Below are 13,790 nucleotides of genomic sequence, written 5' to 3'. Positions count from 1 at the left end.
AGGGCCAGCTCCGCAGCTCCCACTGCTCGGCTACTGTGACCAATAGGAGCAGCACGTGTGTCCAGGGTCTACAGAGACCTGGTGGCTACTTCCTGGGAGCCATGGTAAACGCTGCCAGGACCCTGTACCCTCTCCCGCACCCCAACCCCCGCCCCAGCCCTCTCTTGCACCCCTTATTGCTGGCCCCACCCAGAGCCCCCCACACACACACACACACCAGCTCCCTGAGCCAGCCCAGTGAAAGTGAGTGAGGGTGGAGGACAGCGAGCAGCAGAGGGAAGGGGGATGTAGTGAATGGCCTTGGAGAAGGTGCAGGGGTGGGGCCTCAGGGAAGGAGTGGGGAGGGGTGTTCTGTTTTGTGCAATTAGAAAGTTGGCAACCCTACATCACCTGTGTTTCTAACAGCACTGAGCAGAGCCAGGCAGGGTACTACCAGATACAGCGCAAGCTTGTAGGACAGTTGTAGTACATTAATCAGTGTTGTTATTGTATCTAACAGGTCTAAGATCAGCTAAAATTGGCAAGGACCCTGTATGGCTGCAGGTAGCACTGAACCCAGATATCCAAAGATTAAAGATAATGTATTAACCCACTGCACCAATCAGTCAACTTACATTCTAGCCCAACCCATGGAAATATCAGATCTTCAATACAGAAGCTTAATGTCTCTGTGTTTTAGTTAAGGGAACTACAATAGTAAAACCCAAACTGAGTATATTAAATATTTTGTTGCAGAGCTCTTATTTCTGAGCACTTAAGGTATTTTCTGGCAAGGCAGGCTGAGAGAGAAGTGGAGGGGGAAAGTTGTAAGAGCCAGTGGATCTGTACATATTTTGGCAGATTTACTTTGCAAGTTGATCTGGATAAACATTTAAGACATATTATTTACTGTTGTTGCATCAGCCCTTAAATGACAACTGTAAGAGCATGGATAAATGAACTAGGATGTCATCTATCCACACTACAGTTCCTATGGAGCAGTTTACTTTCAGACTCTCTGCTTATAATCTGTGTCAATGATACTACCAAATCAGTGCCACTCCCACTTATTTAAATCAATGCCAGATAAGGTCCTAGTTTTTTAGCTTCCTAAATAATGCTTCTGAGCAAATTTTTCTCCATCTTCTACAGCAAAACAAATTATAATAAAACTGTGATATACAAGGACTATGGCCTTTTCTGGTCCTGATCCTGGAAGTCTACCTTTTGCATGCACAATTTCCTTTAAAGTGAATCGGAATCCTGCATAGAGAACTTCCAGGTCCATTAAACCAAAAGATCCAGAGTTAAAAGCACAAAACATACATAATGCAAAACTACATACACAATACTATGTGCATGCACGCAGGGAATATATGATGTTGTGTGGGGTCTGACTTACAGATTTTATCAGCAGGTGGTTAAGATGTCCTCATTATTATCAAATGGCTTTGTCACTGGTCAGTTATGTAGGACAGGTCAATTCAAACCAGTGCCAGTAAAAGCTATACACCACGTCATGTATTCTGCATATGCCACAGACTTGACAGATATTTATTAATGTTTCAGGGAGTTTCAAAAGAAAGTTACTAGAATTACTATTATACCCCTCTGCCTGTCAAACCAGTGTTCTCAGTTAAAAGAGGCCTGATTTTCAAAAATACCAAGCGCCCACATCTATTTTAATCAACTGCAAGTTCTCTGGGGCAAGGACTGTCTTTTACTATGTGTTTGTAGTGTGGCTATCATAATGCAGTCCCAATCCCCAATTTCTACTTTAATACAAATCACAAATAATAATACTAAAAATAAGTGCCCATCACCTCTGAAAATGAAACCCTATAAGTCCTAGCACACAGACCTGACAAGGAAATTACAATTCAGTCACTGGCACAGGATTTAAAAAAATATTGGACTTGTGTCTGCTTCATGCTACTTTATAAAGTATAAACAAAGTCTGAATGGGTTTTATTTTGCTTGCACTTATACCTTACACGCTAGGTTCCCTGTAAGCTGCAATGCCATGCAGCAAGCTATTTAGGGCCACGCAGATCCGCCAGCGCAGCCTCTCTGAAGCTGCTGGCGGGGGAGGAGCCCCTCCCCCGGCCCAGCCCAGGCCCAGCGGAACTGCCGCGGTCTGGGAGAGGAGCTCTTCCCCCAGCCCAGCCCAGCCAAGCCAGAGCTGCTGTGGTGGGAAGAGGGGCCCCTCTCTCCCCAGCCCAGGTGCTGCTGGGGGGAGTCCTCTCTTCCCACCATAGCCCCAGGGCAGTCTATGCCCCAAACCCCTCATCCGCAGTCCCACCCCAGAGTCTGCACCCCAGCTGAAGCCCTCACCTCCTGCACCGCAACCTTCTGCCCCAGCCCTGAGCCCCTCATCCCTGGCCCCACCCTGGAGCCCGCACCCCTCTCCACACCCCAACCCTCTGCCCCAGCCCTAAGCCCCCTTGCACACTCTGAACCTCTCAACCCCACGCCATGAATTTTGTTATGTGCACCAATACAGAGGTGTTTTTTTCACATATCACATCCATATTGGTGCACATAACACAATTCACTCTGTACATGGGTGGGAAAAATTAGAGGGAACACTGCTTAGAAGTATCAGATATACAAGGTCTGGTTTTGCCAGAAGACTTCTTGTAGACCTTGGATGACTGAAGTGAACATTTACACCATAAGTGAATGATGTGGGTGTGAGATAGTTAACAAAGATGTCGTTTCTCCCAACTGTTCATTGCACATTAGAGCTTTGTGTGTGTTAACAAAAAACAAAAGTTTCAAAAAGTCTTACCAAATATTTCTTCCCCATTCAGTCTCTTGATTTGCAACACTCCTTAAACAGGTCATTTGAAGAACTACCATCAGCAGTTTTAAAATCTTGTCAGATCAGAGGGCTATTGGGGAGGAGCAGCAGAAAAGAATTGGTGAGGAGTGCACAAAGATGCAGATGTTATTATGGTGGAGCAGCAGGGAGTCCACAGTTAAGTTGCCTTAGAGTTTTCAGTAAGTGTATGCTCTGTCTGCACCCAGTGTTCACAAACAAGGAACTACTTCTCAGTGCCTCAGTTTCTTTATCTATAAAATGGAGATAATACCTACATAACAGTGCCATCATGAGCTGTACTTAAAGTTTATAAAGTACTTTATTGAGGTTGTATTGAAGAGATATAATAATCATAGAAGAATTGTCAGGAGAAAGTTCACTAAACCAGGTTTCTTTTAGAAGGAGCATTCCAATCTTAGATTCAAGATGTTAAATCAAATGTAAAGTGCAGCAGAACAAAAAGAGGAAGCTTTCTTTGAAAATGCTTGGGGGAGGCATAGGGTTGCTTCAAGGGCAGCCAGCGTAAGCTGTGCACCTGTTGTAAACAAGTTATCTTCTGTGATCCTATTGTTGGGAAAGAGTTATAAGAGCATTAAACAAACATAGAAATTGTAGAAAGGACACAAAGAAATGAGGTAGACCTTATGACAGTCACATCATTCTTCTTTCCCTCTGCAAACCGCAGCAGAAGAAACCCTCTCTTTCTCTCTCACTTATAAATTGTTCTATTAAGAATTTAATGCCACTGAAGAGTCTCAAAATTATTTTTAATGCTTTTTTTCCCCCCTTGGGAAGAGGAAAAGGTAGCCAGATGGGATTTCTGTTGACCTATGAACACTTTCCCGCTTTTAACAGTGATGGCTCTTTACTGTCACACACCTCTTAGCATGAGAATGCTGGCTACCAGGGTCTCTCTTAACCAGAAACACACTCTAGGCAAATTTTCCTTATAGATAAGCATTCCAATTTCTGGTCACTAAGGCAGCCAAAATCTTATGAGCAACTACAATCCCATGGAATCCTTAAGGTTTGTGCTGAGGCCATGCTGTGTGTGACACTTAATTGAAAACATTACAGCTCCTGAAAAAAGAGCCTGTTTCAGACTATAAAGGCTTTGTTTTGCTTTAACATTATTAAATTGGGAGGCAGAAAGGGGAGCTCTTAAAAACTCACTGTGAGAAAGGAATTCTCTCATTAAACCCAACTTAAGTCACTGCCCAAAAGCTTCCTTAACACACAGTTAAGGTTGCCTGACAGTGCCTCATTCCTTTCCAGAACGCTGAGTGCACCTATATCGAAACCTCAGGAAACCAGGAAATACATAGTCAAGGTACACACCAATCCCTCCCCACAACCTCAGTCCTGTCCCCTGGAGCTGGCAAGAGCCATTGGTGATAAAGTGTAAATATGTTTCAGCCAGGGCTGCCCTATAATAGGAAGATACTAAGAATAACTAAATGAATGTGCTATTTTAAGTGGTTGGTTGTGTCCAACAGAACTGTATTCTCTCATTTGTCCGCATGCTGTGCCAACAGCTCTTCAGTGTGTTATTTACAGCTATACTGACTGGTGCAGGGATCCTTGCTGTAGATTACCACAGCTCACACTGTGATATGAGGAGAGGTGCATCTGCACCCAAATGTATCCGGGGCCCCTCCTTTCTGTGTTGGGTTGTATGGGCAAAAGAGCACAAAGGTCTGTTGTTGCCATAGGGATTTGTAGCAAGCTGCAAGCATACATGACAATACACTACAGGAAAAAGGTAAGTTGGGGTGATGTTCCAGAGGGAATCCTTAGGACAAGGGTCAAAGGGAGGTAACATCTGCCAACTCTGAGATGGTTTGTGCTGAACAGGTGAAATGCTTGGTACAGGCCCGGCATAGCCAGCTTGTGTTCACTAAACCCACCCTAAATATAACTTCTGCCTTAATGAGGAAACAGCCTGACATTTTCTACTGCTGTACTTAGCTACCACACCTGGAGTGTTCCATATCATCTGGAAGGACAGAGTGCTGCAATATTATCTGTTGGGGTGGGCTGGGGTATCATTCAGAAGAGGGCAGAGTTAAGAGTGCAGGGCACAACTGGCAGTACTTTAACTCTGTAGTGTCTATTTTTCATAGATTAAAGTATAGGTGCATTTGACTTCCTGATGGCGTAAGAGGCACTCCAGTCAACCTCAACCCTGCATTAACCATTTCTGGGCAGTGAATTTCCCTTGTTTTTTGAGGAAATGATAGTAATGAGGGGACTGAAGGAGATCACCTGGGGAACACCTTATTGCTATTCAAACACTTTGTATCTGTAACATCCTGAAACTGGCATGGCTCCAAGAACACTGCATACCTTACTGCCATTCACCTACCTGCTCTGCACTCTTCCTGGCTCCTTCATGCCTCCTGCTATAGCAGGAGGGGCAATAAGGGTGCCAAACTGAGATCAACTGCAAGTGGATGATACCAGACTGGGGAGGATCAAAGACATCATTTGAGCTTCAAATATGTGTGCGGGGGAGGGGGAAACATTAAGAACTATAAAATTTTGAATCGTGATTTTTAGGAGGCAGGGTGGGGATTGTATTTCAGGAACACCTTGATCAAAAGATCTCAGATTTGAACCATTAACCCTCCCTGGATTCTCATGAGGCACACAATTTTCAAGACAACCCAAGTAAGGATGTGGATTTCAAAGCACTTAGAAAAATTAGCTGTTAAACAGTAAACTAGTCTCAACCTTAACTAAACTCAGCAAAAAAACTTCAGGACCGGACTCCAAAGAGAAACTGCTGAGCTTCAGTTCATCTGCAAATTTGACACCATTAGCTCAAGATTAAACAAAGACTGTGAATGGCTTGCCAACTACAAAACCAGTTTTCCTCCCTTGGTTTTCACACCTCAGCTGCTAGAAGAGGGCCTCATCCTCCCTGATTGAACTAACCTCATTATCTCTAGCCTGCTTCTTGCCTGCATATATATACCTGCCCCTGGAGATTTCCACTACATGCATCTTGACCAAGTGGGTATTCACCCATGAAAGCTCATGCTCCAAAATGTCTGTTAGTCTATAAGGTGCCACAGGACTCTTCGCTGCTTTTACAGATTCAGACTAATACGGCTACCACTCTGATACTTAACCTTAACTATAGTAGCACTATCACTCAGTCATGACCTATTAACAGAGGAAGACAGAAAGCTCGGGCTAACTTTGGGAAGGGTGGGTGTTTAAACAAGGAAAAGAGAAGAGATGCTTACACTTTAAAAACTGCTGGCTAAGGCACAGGTGTACATTTCAGAGCAGGCTGAAAAGCTCTTCTGTTCTCAGAGGGTAACAGGAGCACAGCCAGAGACAAGCAAATATTTATCAGAGGAATTGTTTTTTCCTACTAAATGACCAATTGAAGCCCTTACCATTCTGTCATATATCTGTGTCACTGTAGCCCCAATAAATAAACCGCTCTGATTAGTTATGAGACTATCTGGAAACCCCTAGGAGACTGATAACACTGGCTTTGTCAGCCAGTCAATCATCATACTCTGCAGTCTCACAGACATATACAAACAAATAAACCCCAAACTTGCTCACAGCTGAGCTGCGCTTCTCCATTTATTTCACCCCCTCCATGTCCCCTCTGCCAACAACTGTGTTAATCTGTTAAGCAAAAGGTCCTTACAAAACAAGGGCAGATAATATTTCACCAGGTACAGAAAACTGTAACAAGATCAGGGCACAGTTTATCTACACTGTATGCATTTGTGTATTAAGCAGATCGACCCATTAATATCTTTCAATTAATACCATCCTGGCCCAGATTGACTTATGCTTGTGAAATAACTCACCAGGAGATTGTTTACACATACAGCTCCTTACCTTCTCCCACCCATTACCTCCTCCAGTGATTTCTTACACATGGTTTACAATAGCAGAGGCAAGAAACAGTTTCAAGAGGCCAGATACAGTGATTAGAAAATTACCATGTTGATTTCATATCACGCTGTATGGAAGGTATATAATGTCTGCTGGCTTCATTCTGATGCTAATTTCCAGTAGATACCTTTATTAATATCTAGTTTGGAACTGCTCCCAGTTCCTACCTTACCTTAAGCTTTCAGGAAGTAGCGGCTGCTGTGGAGAGTAGTAAGATAAAAACATGTGCCCTTCAAAATCAATAAAAAACTGAGCAACTAGTTGAGTCTACACACACAATATTAATGGAAGCTGGGGCCAGCCAAAGGTAGTTCTACCTCACCATGGCCTTAGCCCAGTAAAGAAGGCTCAGAGTAACCAAGAATGCCTCCAAGCTTGCATTCAATACAGTACTGAGAAATTTGAAATATCGTTCTATTGCAAAGGAGATAGTAATGGTACTGCCAGCAGGGCAGGGAGCCACAGAATACTTTATGAGTGGTGTACAAAAAAAAAAAAAAAAAAAAAAAGAGAGAGACACAAAATTCAAGGCTGCATAGATCTGGAGAAGAATGTCTTAGTATTATGACATCTGTTTTATAAATCGACTCTCCACCATCCGCTGACATATAAACATTTAGTCAGGAGAAAATCAAATAGCAAGCTCCTTACGCAGACAAAAACAGTGAACAGTACCATCCACAGATTTATGGTACTCCCACAGATTTCTGTAGTGCCATGAATAGTAAAGGGATTTTATATTAAAAAAAAAAAATCCTACCTAGACTGAACCCATAGGCTACGCATTTTACTTTGTGAAGCAATTCACTGCAGCTTTGTAGAGTCAAAGAGACACAGTGTCAACAGAAGGATAAATTTCCCATATTCATTTTAATGAAGTGTTAACTTGATAGTTTAGATGTGACCACTTGAATGCTCACTTATTAAATAACTAAACAAAACACAAAACACCCAGCCTGAATTACTGAACTATTATTACAAATGGCATGTGGGTCTATTTTGTTTTTAGCCCTTTAGAGACACCTTTAAAAAGTAAGCTATCATTTCTTCACCGTAGAAACAATTGGATCCAGCTGTTCCAGAATTGAATGATAGGAATATCAGCTATTGCTTTTACCCCCATATGCTGGTTTGAAAGGTATAATTATCTCAACTGATACGAACATAAGACAGCTTGAATCAAATGAACATTTCTGAGTTACACAGAGGGGTATGTTCCTTGCAGATCTGGGTTGTTCCCACTGATTAAAGTTAGTTCTGTTACCAGGGGCTGGATAATTTAGCTAGTCAGACTAAGGACTACAAAAGATAGTTTTCTCTCTCTCACTGGAAAAGTACTGTCTACATTATTTTTCATCCTTCTCTCTTTGGGAGAAAGTTGTACCACTGTGCTCACATAATCAGAGCCCAACATTTGCGAGTAGTAAAAACCACTCAGTTTTCAATGCATCTCAACCTATTAGAAACAAAAGCATCACATGACAAAGCCTAAGACCTTCTCTACTCTCATAATACACTGCTGCCTCCAACAGTCAAACTAGGATGATCCATTACACCTCCTCGCCTGGACATTTCTCTTAAAACCTACAGCCCTTTTTAAAACCTCCTAAAATTAACCAACCTAAATGCAGATTGTTCTATAAAATCCTATGTAAACAAATAAAATGAAAATTGCTACATAAGAAGTTTTTACTTTGGGAGAAGAGAGAGAAGAATAAAATCATTATGACAAAGTAACACTTGGCTTTGCAAACCTTTTGTGTTAAACTAAAAAAAAACACTTTTGAAGAATAAATTCTAGCTCCACTGACACTGCCTACCCATATGTCAGCAGGGAAGTTTAGATCTACATAAAGTTCAGTGAAATAACAAAACGCTCCTACCATATTGAACTACTGGATATACCCCATGCATATTTGCTTTGTACTACATCTTGATGAAATATGCTTCCTCTTTAAAAAACAAACCAACATCTTAAATGGATAAAGAAATCTTGTCAGCACAGTAGCTGCTGAGTGCAATCATAAACCAATTCTCAACTCCGCAGCAACATTCTCTCCATGTCTTTACACTAATACTGTATAGAATTTCAAAGAAATTGGTATAACTAGGAAAGAACAAATTAATCAGTTGCATAGTGGCCAAATTCACTACCACAGGCACCAACTGCAGTCCTAGATATGTGTAAGAAACAGATTTTACAGGTAGAACAATAACTAGATTACTCTCTGCACTGTTTGATTCCCCAAGCTGTTATGACATGGTGACTAAAAACTGGTAGATCCTGAGTCACCCTTATGTTCACTCCTCAAGTCACACTGTACTCTGTATAACTTGGAAATGCAGGGCCCCTGTTGCCTCCAAATGCTAGGGCACATATTAGCAAGACAGAAGGCAAAACAAAAAACAAAATTAACAACTTGTAAGTTTTTCCAGTTTACAGTGAGAAACCAAGCTTTCCTGGCAGATACCACACATGTCAAGTTGCTAGGGACCAGATAACTTTGGATCAACAGTAGTGTCACTGATGTAATTACCATCCATGAGTTTTGTTGTGGACACAAAACCTTTGGAACCTATAAAAGTGGAAGAGATATAGGGTAAAGGGCAGGCAACTCCCAAGAAAAGTTATGAATGGAAACATATGTTACCTAGAATTCCATCACTTCAACTCCTTGTAAAACTTTCTGATTATTAAAAAAAATCCTTTAAGTAATGGGAAAAAATAACTAACTATTATCTTTTGTGTGATACAATATTTTGGAAAACAAAGTTCTACACCACACTCATAGCCAGGTTTCATGATCTCAGACACTACAAAACATTCACTGTATAGATGTGCAGCAACATGGTTCTTTCCCCAACAAAGTTTTAACTGAGCCTTTGCCATCATTACATTTTATTTAAGGTGTTGTGAACCTTAGCCGCTGTAAACAATGAAAGCATCCATTCACGTTGACATGAATGAGACAGACAAATGAAATACTAAATTCATTGGCTCTGTTTTTTATTTTTAAATGAAACTAAAATCTCCTTTAAGCTTAGCCTATAAAGTAGACAAGAACTACTTTTGATATAGGGCAAAACCACAGATCTGGCAATTAAATCCTGAGCAATTTTTTATTTTGTTCTTTTTACATCCTAAAGACAATTCTAGAACTTCAATTCTCATGTTCTTTAAAACAATTTTTCTTTAAAAAAAATAAACAGGATAGATACTTCAAAACTCATCATTTTTGCACTCAAGAGGAAAACATTGTAGTCTCTTTCCTTAGCCTCAGAATTTTGAAGAAACTAAAAAGATGATGATTTAAAAAAAAGCAAAATTGTGTCCTCTAATTAGAGGTGTTTAGATTATTTTAAGTCATTTTTTCCACAATCTCATTTTAATAAATGGCCTTTTCTCCTCTCCCAACTCCTACCAGAACTCAGAAGAAAACAGTGTCACCAAATGCACTCAACCAGCCTCAAAGTCACACGTGCTCTATTGCAGATCTTGCTTTCAATGTGTCTTTTGTTTGATGGCTGGTGTTTCAACATCCTCGAGTTGAACAGAAAAAGGTCAGCGCAAGTCTTCTGGCATTCATAAACCTGAATCAGGCCCCGCCAAGAGAAGATTGATGCCATAGTAAACTTCCCTCGATCAAAAGAAGGGGGTGCAAGTTTGAGGCAATGACCAACTCTGTGTCTGCTAGATTAATCCTAATTCTCCCAAAGACTGTCAGTAGTTCTAAGTATATAATTTTGCTGAACCTCTTTGTCAAACTTTTTCTTGGTTGCTTGTACATTAATTTTGGGTTAGAACTTTTGCCACAGTGTGAAATGATTGCACAAGTATTAAAGCTGGAATAGTCTTTCATTAGCAACAGCCCTCCCTAATCATTTATCGTGGGGCTTTTTTTTTTTTTTTTTTTTTTAACCCTTGTATCCGTATCCTATACCCACCCCCCATTCTTGTGCCTGGAAAGGAGGAGACTGCATCATTAACCTTCCAATTTACAAGGCCAAGTTCCATATTGCCACTATAGAGAAGCTGTTGCAAAAGATTCCTTAAAAGCTCTGGCACTTCAAGGCAGTTGGAACTACTCAACCAGAGCCCAGAGCCAAAGCTTTGCCAAAGCATTAATGGACTTTTGCCCTTTTAAATTTTATACGCCTATCGCCTTTCTGATGCACACAGTTCTATTCAGGTTTCTAAATGGCCATTTCGTATTTAAAAGAAAGCTTGCATAGGTAGCACCCTAAAACTACCCCAGCTCATTCGTCTCTCACCAACTCTCTTACTGTCTCTTAGGAAACCTTTGATAGAGCATTTGTTCAGGCTGCCAAGTTAAATCCTCCTCCCTCATGTCAATGCATTGAAAAAAGCAGTCAGAATACCAGCTTCACTCAGGCCTGCTGAAGTAAATGGACAAAACCAATTCCTCTGTCACTACAGAGTCATTAAGCCGTTTGCAGATTATTAACTGAAGCAAAAAAACATACACTGTGCACAATCAAACAGTAATGCAGGGCTATTGCTTAAGTTAGCTGCAGTCTCAATAAATTACCTATATGTGGTAGTTGCTAATTCTCAGTCCAGCTGCCTGGACCAGTTAGTGAGACCCACAATCAGAGCAATTTGTTATGTTTTTGCCATTATACATGTCAGTTTTATTAAGGATATGAATAAGGTCTGCAACAGCCGAAGGAATTTAACACAAGAACTAGTCTTATGCTCCCCATCACAGACTCCAAAGTAGGATTGAAATTAAACTATACACGTGTAAAACAAAAGTTTGCAGTGTAGAAAAATGGGTATAGTAACAACTTCCCCGTTCCTCCTTTTACCTCTCCACTTCTTCCCCCCCCCATGCCAAAATCAGGCTAGGGAACCCCATCCCAGATTATTAGAGCAAGGAATACAACATGACTAGATGGCTCCTATTTTTATGTTTACATTCCTTAAGTGTCTTTTAACTGGCTGCCATTCTCCCTTTTACTGCAGCTAGCTCAGCCAGTCTCCCGTGAAAACGATTCCCTCCTTTTTCCTTTCACAATGGCAAGAAAGCAGGAGCTGGGTTCTTTCAATCGGCCCCTCTTCCCCCCCCCCCCGGGCTTCCTGGACAGATGTACACAGGAGAGAGAGAGAGACTACTTCTGCCTTGTGATTGAGAGAGGCCCCAGTCCCAACTGGCTTTCAAAACCCAGACACAAGGAATTTACACTCAGGCAAGCTTCCCAAAGCCCGGAAAACATGCCCAATCCCCCCTCCACACACGCCCTCCTCCCGGAAAAATACTTTGCTATTGCAACCTTCCTCTCCCCACCTCTTACCCCCAGAGATTCTTCAGTGCCAGCTCGATTGATTACGACCCTGTCGGTGCACAACCGGAGCAGGCAGGAAAGGTAAACTGGCCAGAAAGCAGAAGCTATCCGGAATATTTTAAAACCTCCTTTGTTTTTATGGCACAAGATCGCTCGCTCTCGGTCTCTTTCAGGCATGCCTAATTCGCCTCATTGTTTCAGCTTTTAAAACTTAAATCTACAACACGAAAGAACCGCCCCCTCCCTTCTGCTATAATTTTCAAGGATTCCTCCTTTTACAATCATCTCACACAAGACACCTATTTCCCCAACACTGTCCCCTTCATTCCCCAGCTCAAAGGGGGTGAGGAAGTGATCTGAGCCCCACATTCATAATATAAAACACTCTGGCTCCTTAATCTCTATTCGCTACAATCACAAAAAGGCAAGGAATTTCCTTTTCCGCTGGATCTCCTGTTTTCTTTTTCTGTCTCATTCCCCCTTCTCCTCTCCTCCTTTTCCAGACACACAGATACAACCTGTCCCTTTAAGAAATCTTCACATTTTCTTGTCTTGCAAAAAACAAATGTTCTCTCTCTCAATATATACATATATATTTCCTTAGCTTGGTTACTCCATTGTTTCGCCTCATTCAAGATACAATCCTTGCCCGGTCACAAACACAGGGAGGTGTGAACGTAAGACTGAAATAGACACGAAACTTACCTAGATTGCACAGCAGGCTTGCAGTAAGAAATATAATAAGGAAGCAGGCAGGCAAAAATCCTCTTTCCCCAACTGATTGGCAGCTCTGTTCAGGTGCTTTTAAAAATATTTTTCATTTAAAAGCGGTTTCTCTCTCCTGCTCCCCCCCCCCTACAGACAGTGAAAAGGAGCTCAATGTTAGTGGGTGAGTAAGTGAATCAACTAGCAGAGAGCACAGCAAGTTGAAGTGTCAAATTACATTGGCTATTCTATTACCAAAGGGCCATGCTTTGTGGCTGTTGGCAAAATCTGTCCCAGATTCCTATCTGAAAGGGAGCTGCCTCCTGTAGGGATGTTCTGTCCCTCGCTTTCTTTTCTCGCCCCCTCTCTTCCCTCCCCGCATCACATAAAGTTAAAGTTAAAAATGCAAATATTGTTTTACAGGATTAAAAAAAAAACCCACAAACTTCCTCTTAATGCTAGTGAATGGCGTGCAATGCAAACCATCCCAGATTAGAGAGTGAACGCATGGGACTAGCCTCCCCTCTGGATTTAGATGTTGCTGAAAAGGGGGGACCCCCACTCTGGAATTTATATAATTAAAAGTGTGCGATGCTGCCGCAGTTTATGTTCTCCTCAAAGGCGATTATTGCTTGGGTTTTGGGGACTACGGGTTGGGGGGTACGACACAGACTACTGAATGGCTGGTTGCAAGGGTCAAGCTCTTTTGCCTTTTTGATGCGTTTCACTTTATATTAGCTCTGTGGGGTTTTATTTTCAAGGCGAACAGCACTAATGATTCAGGAAGGAAGGGATAAAGGAACCAATAGAGAGGAGTGCTGGATTCCCCTTCTAGTCCCACGGAGAAAAGACTCTCTGTTCTGGTCGGGAAGGAGAGAAGCTTTTCTAGGGCTAGCAAGAGAACAGAATCGTCCCTTAAGAGAGCTTTCTGACTGCCTGTAGCAGCCCCAACCAACACCGTCTCCAGTCCGAAGAGAAGGGGCGGTATCACTACACGCACAAGCTTCCCCAAAGAAGGAGGGCTTAAGGAAGAGGGAGGGGAAAACAGGAA

General features: G+C 41.9%; 1 protein-coding gene across 13 annotated transcripts in view; it reads right to left on the bottom strand.

Moving 5' to 3' along the window:
• The window catches only part of ZMIZ1 (zinc finger MIZ-type containing 1), a 509,185-nt gene extending 496,219 nt beyond the window's left edge, over positions 1-12,966 (bottom strand). For 11 of the 13 annotated variants that reach the window (XM_050960038.1, XM_050960040.1, XM_050960036.1 and 8 more), the window contains exon 1: positions 12,740-12,965. The gene's annotated coding sequence lies outside the window, so the exon portion shown is untranslated. Of the gene's footprint in view, positions 1-12,739 lie in introns of all 13 variants that reach the window. The other 2 variants (XM_050960048.1, XM_050960044.1) reach the window with 1 other exon arrangement.
• Positions 12,967-13,790: the final 824 nt, after the last annotated feature.

The sequence above is a fragment of the Gopherus flavomarginatus genome, chromosome 6, assembly GCF_025201925.1.
Source record: "Gopherus flavomarginatus isolate rGopFla2 chromosome 6, rGopFla2.mat.asm, whole genome shotgun sequence".
In the NCBI taxonomy this organism is placed as follows: Eukaryota; Metazoa; Chordata; order Testudines; family Testudinidae; genus Gopherus; species Gopherus flavomarginatus.
This window is presented reverse-complemented; position numbering and strand designations above follow the sequence as displayed.